This window comes from Chelonia mydas, chromosome 19 (genome assembly GCF_015237465.2).
Source record: "Chelonia mydas isolate rCheMyd1 chromosome 19, rCheMyd1.pri.v2, whole genome shotgun sequence".
Classification (NCBI taxonomy): Eukaryota; Metazoa; Chordata; order Testudines; family Cheloniidae; genus Chelonia; species Chelonia mydas.
This window is the reverse complement of record NC_051259.2, coordinates 144647-158703: the sequence shown is the minus strand read 5'-3', so window position 1 is coordinate 158703 and position 14057 is coordinate 144647. Positions and strand designations below refer to the sequence as shown.

General features: G+C 38.0%; 1 protein-coding gene across 2 annotated transcripts in view; it reads right to left on the bottom strand.

The window, feature by feature from the left end:
* The window catches only part of LOC119563996, a 371151-nt gene that overhangs the window by 304608 nt on the left and 52486 nt on the right, over window positions 1-14057 (bottom strand). The window lies entirely within an intron of this gene.

The following is a 14057-nucleotide window of genomic DNA, read 5'->3' as shown; positions in this document are numbered from 1 at the left end:
TGCCACTTACCACCCCACACTGAAAACCATATGGGGTATCGCCAAACAACTAAAACCCATACTCGATGGCACCCCATTCTGAAAGAAATCTTTCCCAAACCCCCTTTTCTGACCTTCAAACAACCCCAAGCTCATCATCAAGCGAGCTCCTATAGACCATGACACACAAACTCAAAGCAGCACCAGACCCTGCCAGAACAACAGATGCAAAACCTGTGGACATATGTCCATTACTAGAACAATCAATCCCCTCCCCCCCCCCCCACACCTTTCAAGATCTATGGGTCCTACACATACCTATCACAACATGTGGTGTACCTCATCCAGTGCATTTAATGCTCCAATAACCTCCGGTGAAGTGAGTTGTCGGTCACTAAAGCTTATGCTCAAATAAATGTGTTAGTCTCTAAGGTGCCACAAGTCCTCCTTTTCTTTTTGCAAATACAGACTAACACGGCTGCTACTCTGAAACCAATAACAACTATGTGGGTGAAATTAGACAATCCATATGCTCTTGAATGAACTCACACAAGAAAATTATAAAAGACAAAGCCACCATATCTCCTGTGGGTGGACGCTCTATATCTGATCTCAGCCCTCATCCACAAAAGAAACCTGAGCAACACTTTCAAAAATGAGCCCGGGAGCTTAAATTCATAACTTTGCTAAACACTAAAACTCATGGTTTTAATGAAGACACTGGATTTATGGCTTATTACAACAATCTGTAACCCACTACCCCCCTCCCCCCGTTTTTTTTTTTGTCCTATGACTGCAGAGGTGTTAACAGGCCACTTCACCTGGAATGGTTCCTTAGATATGTGCTAACTACTGTACTTATGCTAAACTAGCTGTTCCATCTTGTATTTAGCTGTGACACTCTAAATGCCTTTCCCAGACCTGAGGAAGAGCTCTTTGTAGCTTGAAAGCTTGTCTCTCTCACCAACAGAAGTTGGTACAGTAAAAGATATTACCTCACCCACCTTGTCTCTCTAATATTCAGATAAAGGTATAAATGAATTAGTTTACACATTCAAAACAGATTTTGTTTGCTATGTACGTGCACACTACAGCAAGAGAGAGAGACGTATACCCTATACTCTATGCAACATTTGTGACTGGTGGGTTCTGGGTGGCCCAGGAGAAAGGGTGAAAAGTCTTCTGGGCACTTCTGATGTACTCTCAAAAGGTTAGACGGAATCAGTGCAAGAGTTAAAATGATTATCAGACTCTTCAAAGATTAAAATTGTGATACCAACTAAAAGAAGCCAAAAAATCCTACATGAAGGGCGATGCACTCCAGCCATAACTGATGCAGCCATGATTAAAAATTCCTCATATAGGGAGTGAAGGATGGCATGTCACCCTTAACTTTGAATTTCCTGAGATGTGTCTCTCTCTTAAAATGAAACTTTATTTTAATGTATTTTGGGAGGCAGATTTGATTAAAAAGTTGATGATTTCCACAAAACTTCTACGATATCTGCATGCTACCATCTCAAACAGACAGTGCCTAAACCCATTTAGTATATTACTGCTGCCTGTAGATGGAATCATTATGTGCAAAATGTCATTATGTTGCCAACAGCGCGCTGTCTGTCTATACATGCTACTGCAGCTGTGAAACTGGAGAGCAAGATGCAATCATATGGTTTTCTAAAATTCTCTGGGAAGATTTGAGGTCTCAAGAACAATGAATGCATTATGTTCCTCTGTAGATGTAGGACAAAATTTTCAAAGGCATAAATGGCAGGTGCCTAACTCCCATTTATGTCTCTGAAAATCTATCCCTTAGTCTTTTAATCTGTGAAAAATACAGAAGGATTTTTTATTTTAAAAATATTCTTTGGTTTCAACTGACAAACATTTATCCTCCTCATATTATACCAGCAAAAACAATAAGCTACTTCCAGTAAAGACACGCTAGAAAGTGCAAGATTGTGCAAGAAGAAAGTGCAAGACTGAGGTACATGTTAGACAGAGGCATATGGGGGCAGAATTATGAGTTATATATTGACTATACTTCCTGTAGAGGTGTCCTTATGTTGACCCCCCACTGTCCATACCACCCATAGTTGTGAAAATACCACTCCCTTGATCAGAGATTCTCCACTTTTCTTCAAAAGCAGAATTTCACCCTTAGCTTAGAGTTTATTAATTGGACAAGTTGTGGTTTCTGATGCTAACCAAGACCTAAACTCTTATAATCATTATGAAATTATCAATACAAATTTTAATCTGTAGATTAAAAACCTGCTGGTAAACAAAATACCATGCACATTTTTCATTTGTTTCTTTCCCCAAATGCCCTACCCTATGTCACAGATCAATGGTCTGGAAAATTTCAGTTTAAAAAAACCAAAAACATAGCTCCATCAGTAATGGTGTCAGAATAATACGAGGTCAACATTTGCTATTTTCTCCCTCCTTCATGTCCCCTAACTGCAAAGTTTATTGCAAAGTTTTAAAAATATTTAGGACTCAATTTTCTAAGGAAACCTTTACTCATATTAGCAGTCTGATTGATTTCGAAGGATCTACTCATGTAAGTAAGGAAGACTCACAAGTAAGGCTTTGTTGGGTGAGGCCCTGTATACAGAGATATTTTTAAGCTTTCCCAATTATGAGATGGATGAATTTTACATATACTGAAAAAAATCATACTTTTTCAAGCATACTTTTGCAGTTCCAGTGGTCTAGGGAAACAGAATATTTTATATTTCCTATTAACCTAAAACACATTTATCCCAAGTTCTCTCATAGGTATGTAATAATCATAGTATTCTAAACAGAATGTTATATTATCAAAACTCTGTTAAGAGAACATTCAGTTATCTTCTAGCGTGTTCTAAAGTACGAGACACTCCAAAAGCAAGGTGAGGTGTGTGATGGGCTTGTCCCTGTCCCCCACTCACAAGCCAGCAGCAGTAGCCAGCCCTGGAAGGGGAAGAGCAGCTGCAGTGAGTATCCCCCCATGTGGATCTGAGAGACTGAGTACACTTGATAAATTTCTTCCCGAAGCAGGCATGCTTCATTCAATGAGCAAACTTTTAGTAGATTTTACAGGTTTCTTAAGTAGCATGCACCCAAGTTAGCTACAAATGCAGGCAGAGTGCCACCTACCTGCCTTTGGATTGTTGGTAGATTGTTAATAAAAATAGGACTGGAGTTGTTTTTTAAAATCTACTGTACATGCACAATCTACAATTCCCAAAGGCTCATCATTTGGCCAAATCATAGACGTTTTTCACGAGGTCATTCAGAAACATCTCACCAAGGGCTCTTCCTCGCCTTAATTTTCTACTTTCTAATCATATCGCTCTATTATAACTGTTGAAAAGGTCACACAATTTTTATAATGGGAAAGGTACTTTTTGTTCTCTCTCAAAAATAACAAAATTGTTTTTGCTGAAGCTTTTCAAAAATATCCATCCTAAAACACAGTCATGGCTGAAACATTTCAACCCAACAGGTAAACATTATAAGTGTCTGAAAACAGGAGGTTTAATGGCAACTTTAGCTAATGCTGATGCTAGCACTCCTGCTATATTTAGGGTATGTCTTCACTAGCAATGTTAAAGCACCGCCGTGGCAGCGCTTTAATGTGGCTGTGTAGATGCAGCACCAAAGCTGGGAGAGAGCTCTCCCAGTGCTGTAAAAAAGCCACCCCCACGAAAGGAGTAGCTACCAGCACTGGGAGCCGCACTGTGTACACTGCCATGTTACAGCGCTGAAACTTGCAGCGCTCAGGGGGTGTTTTTTCACACCCGTGAGTGAGAAAGTTGCAGCACTGTAAAGTGGCAGTGTAGACAAGGCCTATTACCTTTTTTTCACAGGCATCTCACCATACTGCTACAAGTTACAGCAACGTAGAACATGATGGACTAAAGAACACAAAGTTTGATCCTACATCACTGAAGTTATCAGGACAGTAGACATTGACTTCAACGGGAGCTAGATCAGGCAACAGAGTTGAAACCCAAAATATGAAAGACAGATGAAATGTAAATGTCTCCCACAAGATCAGTTTTCTTGTTTGCAGAAGTGCCTTCTTCAGGAACAAAATATGGATGTGATATCTTTCTAGACCTCAATTTAGCCAAGGTTGAAATCTTGCCAGCCCAGTTAAACAGCCATAAAATTGGATTTGACAATACAGATACTAATCACACGAGAGTATGAAGGTTATGATACTTATGAACATGCTGGATTCTAACTAGATCAAAGTGCCAGAAGGAGTTACTCAGCACCTTGATGAAACAGGATCAGAGACCTGGTTAATCTAACTAGGCCTTTAAAAAACCAAGTATTGTGGAAGCCCTGCAGAATTCCAGCTGTCACTCATTGCAAATTCAGGAGCCATTTCATGTCACCACTGCTCTAGGTGCACAGGAGCTGAACTCTAGCAATTTCACCACTTTACTTTTTCTGAAATAAAAGCCCCTTCCTGTTTCACTTGAATGTGAAAATAAATGGTGCTCAGATTAAAGGTATGAAACAAAAGGTCAAACAATGCTCTTTGTAAGTGAGAAGAAAGGAAGGGGGGGGGGAACTGATTGTGTGTGTGTGTGTGTGCACGAGAGAGAGAGAGAGAGAGAGAGACACACACACACACAGAGTTGATGCATTATGACAGATACTCCTCCATGTTTCTGTGTGATGCTCATCTTCTAGAAGCTGGTTACCTTTATACTGGGATTTTATTAAAATATTTTCATTTTGGAATAAATTCAGGCGAGGGTCAGCAAATCAGACACTAATCTGATTATAGTCAGAACACCTGACCGCTCAACTTTAGTTTGTGTTATGCAGTGTTGTTGTAGCTGAATGGGTCCCAGGATATTAGAAACACAAGGTGAGTGAGGTAATAACATTTATTGGATCAACTTCTGTTGGTCCAATAAACGATATTACCTCACCCATCTTGTCTCTTTAGTTTGCACTGTCCTTTCTCAGCTGGGAGGCAGCCAGATATTGCATAAGGAAAGCAGTCTAGAAATATATTGGATGATGATGATTGATGATGAGTGGTATGGTACATGCACTGTTTCACATGGACATGTCTTTCTTCTATGTACAAAATGACTGGAGTCACAATTAAGTTTAAAAAGTGCTGGCAGCATCTGTTTCTTCACATCCCTGTGTGATATGTGTATAGTACTCAAGTGATCTCAGTACACTGGTCAAAAGGGTTAATTGTCTTAGAATGTGAAGGAGAAAGTGTGATAGTATGAGGGGAAAGTGCATCACTGAGGCAACATACATTACTGAATCAATGGCCAGCGATTGAAGAACAGACTCACACAGCAGGCAGCTAATGATGAGACAAAGATTACAGCTAGCCATGTCTTGCTGGTATGGGCATCAACTTACACATAACAGTGCTGATGTTGTACAAAACACAGAGCAGAGGGGGCCAGAGTGGTAAGACTAGTAATAGAGAGGGAGGGAGAAAGACAGGGAAAATAAATTGTGTAAGCTCAGATAATACTAATTCACCAGACTAATTCCCTTAAATTCTAGGCTGGGATTTGAGGGATTTATTTTAGCTGTACTTGGGACTTTAATGCTTTTTTGTCTTAGATGAGCTTCTGTTGCATAGCAGTCCATACAATTTAAGGGCTTTTTTTTAAGTTTACAGTGTCTACCCTTATTGTCATGTTCATGGGGCCAGTAACACACATTCAGCTATGACTGTTGAACCTATAAAAAAAGTGTCATGTTGAATTGTGAAGATGAAGTATAACACAGTGAGATATGTTCAGCTTCCTAATGCCTTAAGAATATTATGTTCACTGTATAGTTATCACACACTCATTTCTGCGAGGCATGCTGTTTCTTGTACATGTCAGCTGAAACGACAGGAGCTCTATTCAAAGACAGATGATGCACCTCCTGCTGTGCTAGCAAACAGACACTCAACGAGACTTGACTTTCACTGCTAACAGGCATGGACATGGAACTTTGTGTATGAAGCCTCAAACTGAAAAAATGTGTTGAGAAGCCCAAATCTTCAGACTCCAAGCAGGAGTCTCTGCTTCTAAGTCAGCCAGCTCAAAATGTCTGTCTCAGTTGTCCTTGTTCTTTCCAGATCTTTAATGCAAACTGTGAACCCAGGAAAGACTTGAAATATTCAGAGATATAACCTGACTACAGATATGAGACTTTGTAACCTCTTGGAGATCAAATAGCCTTTGTTTAATAAACTAAGTGATTTAAATCCCTACAAAAGACAGATGGGGGGGGGGGGGAGAGAAAAAATTAACTTTGGTGTTACAACATTGCGCTTTTAAATGCCAGCATAACTGCTTTTTCCTTACAGACTGTGGAATAAGTAAAATACTTTGTGTTGAACTATAAGTATTCCTTTATAGTAGGACTGTTGATTAATCACAGTTAATTCACGTGATTAACTAAAAAAAAAACAGTTAAAAAAATTATCACAATTGCAGTTTTAATCGCAATGTTAAACAATAGAATACCAATTAAAAATTATTAAATATTTTGGATGTTTTTCTACATTTTCAAATATACTGATTTCAATTACAACACAGAATACAAAAATAACGAGGAGTCCTTGTGGGACCTGAGAGACTAACAAATTTATCTGGGCATAAGCTTTCGTGGGTCAGAACCCACTTCATCAGATGCATGGAATGAAAATACAGGAGCAGGTATAAATACGTGAAAGGATGGGGTTTGCTTTACCAAGTGTGAGGTCAGTCTAACAAGATAGATCAATTAACAGCACAATACCAAGGGAAGAAAAATAACTTTTGAAGTGGTAAGCGAGTGGCCCATTACAGACAATTGACAAGAAGGTGTGAGTAACGGTAGAGAGAAATTAGTATTGGGGAAATTAAGTTTAGGTATTGTAATGATCCAACCACTCCCAGTCTCTATTCAGGCCTAATCTGATGGTATCCAGTTTGCAAATTAATTCCAGTTCTGTAGCTTCACGTTGGAGTCTGTTTTTGAAGTGTTTTTGTTGAAGAATTGCCACTTTTAGGTCTGTTATTGAGTGACCAGAGAGACTGAAGAGTTCTCCTACTGGTTTTTGAATGTTACGATTCCTGATGTCAGATTTGTGTCCATTTAGTCTTTTGCATAGAGACTGTCTGGTTTAGGACTCCTCGTTATTTCTGCTGATACAGACTAACATGGCTACCACTCTGAAACCTGTCACAGAACACAAAGTGTACAGTGCTCACTTTATATTATTTTTATTAAATATTTGCATTGTAAAAATGATAAACAAAAGAAATAGTAAAAAGAAAAGGAGTACTAGTGGCACCTTGGAGACTAACCAATTTATTTGAGCATAAGCTTTCGTGAGCTACAGATCACTTCATCGGATGCATTCAGTGGAAAAACTGAATGCATCTGATGAAGTGAGCTGTAGCTCACGAAAGCTTATATCAAATAAATTGGTTAGTCTCCAAGGTGCCACTAGTACTCCTTTTCTTTTTGCGAATACAGACTAACATGGCTGCTACTCTGAAAAAAGAAATAGTATTTCAATTCACCTCATACAAGTACTGTAGTGCAATCTCTATCATGAAAGTGCAGTTTACAAATGGAGATTTTTTTTTGTTACATAACTGCACTCAAACACAAAACAATGTAAAACATTAGAGCCTACAAGTCCATTCAGTCCTACTTCTTGTTCAGCCAATTGCTGAGACAAACAAGTTTGTTTACATTTTCGGGAGATAATGCTTCCCGTTTCTTATTTACAATATCCCTCAAAGCGAGAACAGGTGTTTGCATGGCACTGCTGTAGCCGGCATTGCAAGGTATTTACATGCCAGATACGCTAAACATTCGTATGCCCCTTCATGCTTCAGCCACCATTTCAGAGGACATGCTTCCATGCTGGTGACGCTCGTTAAAAAAATAATGCATTAATTAAATTTACAAAAAGAAAAGAAGTACTTGTGGCACCTTAGAGACTAACCAATTTATTTGAGCATAAGCTTTCATGAGCTACAGCTTACTTCATCGGATGCATTCACGAAAGCTTATGCTCAAATGCATCCGATGAAGTGAGCTGTAGCTCACGAACGCTTATGCTCAAATAAATTTGTTAGTCTCTAAGGTGCCACTAGTACTCCTTTTCTTTTTGCGAATACAGACTAACATGGCTGCTACTCTGAAACCTTAATTAAATTTCTGACTGAACTCCTTGGGGGAGAATTGTATGTCTCTTTCTCTGTGTTTTACCTGCATTCTGGCATATATTTCATGTTATAGCAGTCTCGGATGATGACCCAGCATGTTGTTCATTTTAAGAACACTTTCACTGCAGATTTGACAAAATGCAAGGAAGGTACTAATGTGAGATTTCTAAAGATAGCTACATTACTCAACCCAAGGTTTAAGAATTTGAAGTGCCTTCCAAAATCTAAGAGGGACGAGGTGTGGAGCATACTTTCAGAAGTCTTAAAAGAGCAACACTCTGATGCAGAAGCTACAGAACCTGAACCACAAAAACAGAAAATCAACCTTCTGCTGGTGACATTTAACTCAGATAATAAAAATGAACGTGCATCGGACTGCACTGCTTTGGATTGTTATTGAGCAGAACCTGTCATCAGCATGGACGCATGTCCTCTGGAATGGTGGGCAAAACATGAAAGGACATATGAATCTTTTGCGCATCTGGCATGTAAATATCTTAGAACGCCGGCTACAACAATGCCATGCGAACACCTGTTCTCACTTTCAGGTGACACTGTAAACAAGAAGCGGGCAGCATTGTCTCCTGCACATGTAAACAAACTTGTTTGTCTGAGCGATTGGCTGAACAAGAAGGTAGAACTGATTGGACTTGTAAGCTCTACAGTTTTATATTGTTTTATTTTGAATGAAGTTATTTTTTGTGCATAATTCTATATTTATAAGTTCAACTTTCATGATAAAGAGATTGCACTACAGTATTTGTATTAAGTGAATTGAAAAATACTATTCTTTTATTTTTACAGTACAAATATTTATAATAAAAATAAATAGAAAGTGAGAACTTTACACTTTGTATTCTGTGTTGAAATTGAAATCAATATATTTGAAAATGAGCAAAACATCCAAAAATATTTAAATAAATGGTATTCTATTATTGTTTAACCGTGCAATTAATCGCGATTAATTTTTTTAATCACTTGACAGCCCTACTTTATAATTAGCATAATGGCTCTGGGCAGTGGAACCAGCTGATCTACTTTAGTCATTAATTGGAAGTCTGCTCTGTTCCAGTCAAGAAGACTGAATGGAAATGGTGGGGGGGATTGTGGTTTATTGTTTGTGAAGTTAAACTGAAACATAAAACACATCTCTCCTTTCTGGCTATCCATTATGTTGCTTCAGATATTATATATGAGGTCCGCAAACAACGATGTTGGAACAGTTTGTATAGTGGGGGTGCTGAGAGCCATTGAAACAAACGGCAAACCCTGTATATAATAGAAACCACTTAAAACCAGGGGGTGCAGCAGCACCCCCAACACCTATGCCTGCAAACCTTAATCAGTCACTGTGGAGGTAAAACCCATTTAAATCAAAAGAGTTTTGCTTCAGAAAAGACAGTAGGTTTTAGCTCTCCTCATGTATGCATTACCTTCATGTTTATGGTAATGAAACTAAAAATACTCATAAAAGCAAAGATATTCCAGAGCACACCAGTTATATCAGAATCAACTTGCTATATTTCTAGTGGCATTTTCTAAAGGATTTGTTCTCAGAGAGGCAACAGGGAGAAAGAAGCCTAGCATTTTTGGCTCCTTCTGGACTTCTACAAGAGGATCTATATAGTATTCTCAATAGTTTATATAATTTGAATAAATCACTGAGTCCAAATGAGTCTTTACCTAATTAGCTCATTCCACTGCATCTTTTCAGTCACTAATACCTATACAATTACGTACATTAACAATCTACTCTATTACAGAATAAGCTTCTACTCTATAGATATGTTTTATTCTAGAAAATATAGATATGGGGCCTGATTCTATTATTATTTATACTGGTATGAATCAGAAGTAACTCTACTGAAGTGAAAAAAGAAAAGGAGTACTTGTGGCACCTTAGAGACTAACCAATTTATTTGGGCATGAGCTTTCGTGAGCTACAGCTCACATCATCGGATGCATACTGTGGAAATGGAGCTACACTGGTTTAAATCAGGTGCAAATTTGAGGAGTACAAACCAGTATAAGAAGAGATTCAGAGTAGCAGCCCTGTTAGTCTGTATCCACAAAAAGAACAGGAGTACTTGTGGCACCTTAGAGACTAACAAATTTATTAGAGTATAAGCTTTTGTGGGCTACAGCCAACTTCACTGGATGCATAAAATGGAACATATAGTAAGAAGATATATATATATAGATATATACACACACACACACACACAGATAAGTTGGAAGTTGCCATACAAATTGTGAGAGGCTAATTAGTTAAGATGAGCTATTATCAGCAGGAGAAAAAAACTTTTGTAGTGATAATTAAGATGGCCCATTTAGACAGTTGACAAGAAGGTGTAAGGATACTTAACTTAGGGAAATAGATTCAATATGTGTAATGACCGAGCCACTCCCTGTCTCTATTCAAACCCAAGTTAATGGTATCTAGTTTGCATATTAATTCAAGCTCAGCAGTTTCTCCTTGGAGTCTGTTTTTGAAGCTTTTCTGTTGCAAAATTGCCACCCTTAAATCTTTTACTGGAGTGGCCAGAGAGGCTGAAGTGTTCTCCTACCAGAGAAATAACATTCAAAAACATTCAAAAACCGGTAGGTACATCAACTCATCTAAAAAGAAAAGGAGTACTTGTGGCACCTTAGAGACTAACCAATTTATTTGAGCATAAGCTTTCGTGAGCTACAGCTCACTTCATCGGATGCATCGTATGAGCTGTAGCTCACGAAAGCTTATGCTCAAATAAATTGGTTAGTCTCTAAGGTGCCACAAGTACTCCTTTTCTTTTTGCGAATACAGACTAACACGGCTGTTACTCTGAAACCTATCAACTCATCTAGATATTTGCCTAGTTTTATAACAGACTACCTAAAAAGCACTAGCAAAGTCAGTACCAATCTAAAATTTCATACAGACAATAACTTTATACTGCTCTATATACTATACACTGAAATGTAAGTACAATATTTATATTCCAATTGATTTATTGTATAATTATATGGTAAAAATGAGAAAGTAAGCAATTTTTCAGTAATAGTGTGCTGTGACATTTTCGTATTTTTATGTCAGATTTTGTAAGCAAGTAGGTTTTAAGTAAGGTGTAACTTGGGGGTATGCAAGACAAATTAGACTCCTGAAAGGGATACAGTTGTCTGGAAAGGTCGAGAGCCACTGTTTTATTTTTGTACATGCACTTTCTCTTGCAAACTGCTGGAATCCTTATTTAAGCCACTGTAATATGCCAATGTGGATTTCAAATCAAAATGATAGCCTGGAAGAAGGCTATTCATAATGTAATGTTTGGTTCTAGCCAAAAATTAAATAGGATATTTCATCTTAAAAGAACACTTTAACCTAGGCATTTTGTTTAAAGCAGCAACCAAAATGCAAGAGGATTATCAAAGAAAATCAGCATGAAGATTGTTTACTTGTTAAAGATATGCCTGTTGTACACTCTGGAAGCTTCATATTAGAGCATTCTTCTAAAATGTAAGCATGAGCCTATATCAGCACAAATCAAACAGGTTCAGATTTACCTTGAAGGGAAATAATAGCAAATCAACTCAAAAAACCCTTTGGGCTACAGAAATAATGCAGCTGTAAACACCCATCTGTCATCTAATTCTACCTATTCCCAGCCTGCATTAAGATGGGCATGTTAGCCATTTGAATCCCAAATGACATCTGATCTTGAATAAATAATTATTGCTTTCCTGTTCCCACAGGTCTGAAAATTGGGAGTCCAATTTTCAGAGGTGCTGATAACCCATACTCTGACTTAAGTCAATTGGAGCGGCAGGTGCTCAGCAATTCTGAAAATCAATTTTAATAAAAAGGGACAGAAACAAAACAGTTAGAAGGTGAAATCCTTTTAGAACAGCTATGTAAATTGTCATCTGATGGTCCTATTAAATAAAAGGAATTCTTTATTTACATGTTTGATTTGCGTGTATTTTAAATTATGAAAAAAATAACTTGCATTTGAACTGTAGTTTTGAAATTATTATAAAAAACACAAATGGGCTTAATGTGTGACACTTCTTAACAGATTATCACCCTCCATCTATATAAAGAAATGCTAAGAATTGCTGTTCCATCAAACACTTGAATTTATACAAACAGCTCTCTGAATACTTTAAAAATCACTTCCAGTTGGCACTTTTAGAAAAAATACTTCAAAACTGCGTTAAGTTATGCTGTAACTTGAGTGACTGCAACATCTGACCCCCAAAAAGCCCAATCATATTTTTCAAGTGTCAATCTACGTGCCAAATATGAATTTCCTAATGTTCAGCTTTAAAGAACCACAGCAAAAAGGTCAGAGTCAAGACTATAGTGCATTTTGTGAAGAGATATCATAGATTCAGAGAAATCAGAGAGGGAAAAGACTTGTTACAGAGACATTGTTAAAATAAAATCAGGTTTAGATAAAGTTTCTTCTCCTGTTGCTAACATTATGATTATTGAAACTGAGAGAAAAATTTAAACTAGTTTACTTTACATTATTGATCCTTCTTGTGTTTTGATAGAAATGAGCCTGGACTGGGCTCTGAACTTCCTAGCTAATCCTTCTCTATAATGGGCTAAATGAATTTGGGAACTTTCACATCCTGATCCAAACCCTGTAGCCTGGGGCTCTCTGTACATGGAGTTACTCTGAGCCACCATGTGCCCTCTGCATGGGATTAGCTAAACACTTAAAAGGAAACAAATCAATTTAAAAACCACGCTGCTGTCTTAAAATGTTTCATCTACCACAGTTACACCCAACACTGTAGGACACTAACTAGAAGAGACTCAAGAGAAGAAAAAAGAACAAGGAGTACTTGTGATACCTTAGAGACTAACAAATTTATTTGGGCATAAGCTTTCGTGGGCTAAAACCCACTTCAGAGAAGAAGTATTCCTATTTTTTTTCAATTTGCTTCCTTTGTGCATTTGACAGCAGTTTATATTTCGACAGCAATGCTGTCTCCTTTTTTGGTTTGGGTCTTTAAACACAGCAATGGGGGAGAGAAAAATATTTTTTTTTAAAAGGAAAATGCAAATGTAAAAATCACAAAAATTTGCAGGGAAGCTCCAGAGCACGGTAGGACAGAATACATCATTCTTGCTCGCTCGCACACACACACAAAAAATATGTACCAGACACGTACAGTGGGAGTCAGCAAGTATAAACAGGAAGTGCTTGTAGTCATGGGGAATGATAGGTGGGTAGAAAGTGGGATGCCTCATCCCAAGTACTCTGCTCTGTAATGGCTCCCAAGGTCTGTGTCTTCATATACAAAGCCATGCACAAACATACACAAAACTCCAATAAACTAATCAAGCTATTTCTCCTACAGGCTATGAAAGATGATAGAGATTGATGTTATTTCTACTTTTAAATACCTGAAAGGCATTCAGATGTTGTTGTCATGAGAACGGTATAAAGTACTTGCACAGACAGATCTGCTTCAGCAGACAATCACCCTATGCTAATGCTCTCAATACAGTCACTTTTCAGAACAGATCTGTAGTAGATGTAAATCAGTGTCGCTCTACCAACTAAGGCTCTGGCCCTTCATATCTGAAAACTTGATGCTTCATGAGCTCCTTTTCTTGACACATGACACTTAGCTCATGAAACAAGAGTTCATCATAGACCTTCATACATCAAGTATCACTGAGTTGCTTGCCTGGGGCATGCCCTAGGGGTTAGGCCAAGCCTTTGCACTCACCCAGCCTCTGGTCTGAAATGTCCAAGCAATCTGGTCATTAAAGGTTCATCACTCTGGCTGAGTCCTGGAGAGTCTACTCCTTCTGGGGTTGTTAACAAGCCCAAAAAGAAATTAACACTAATGAGCAGTCCAGTGGGCTTGGTAAGGCTT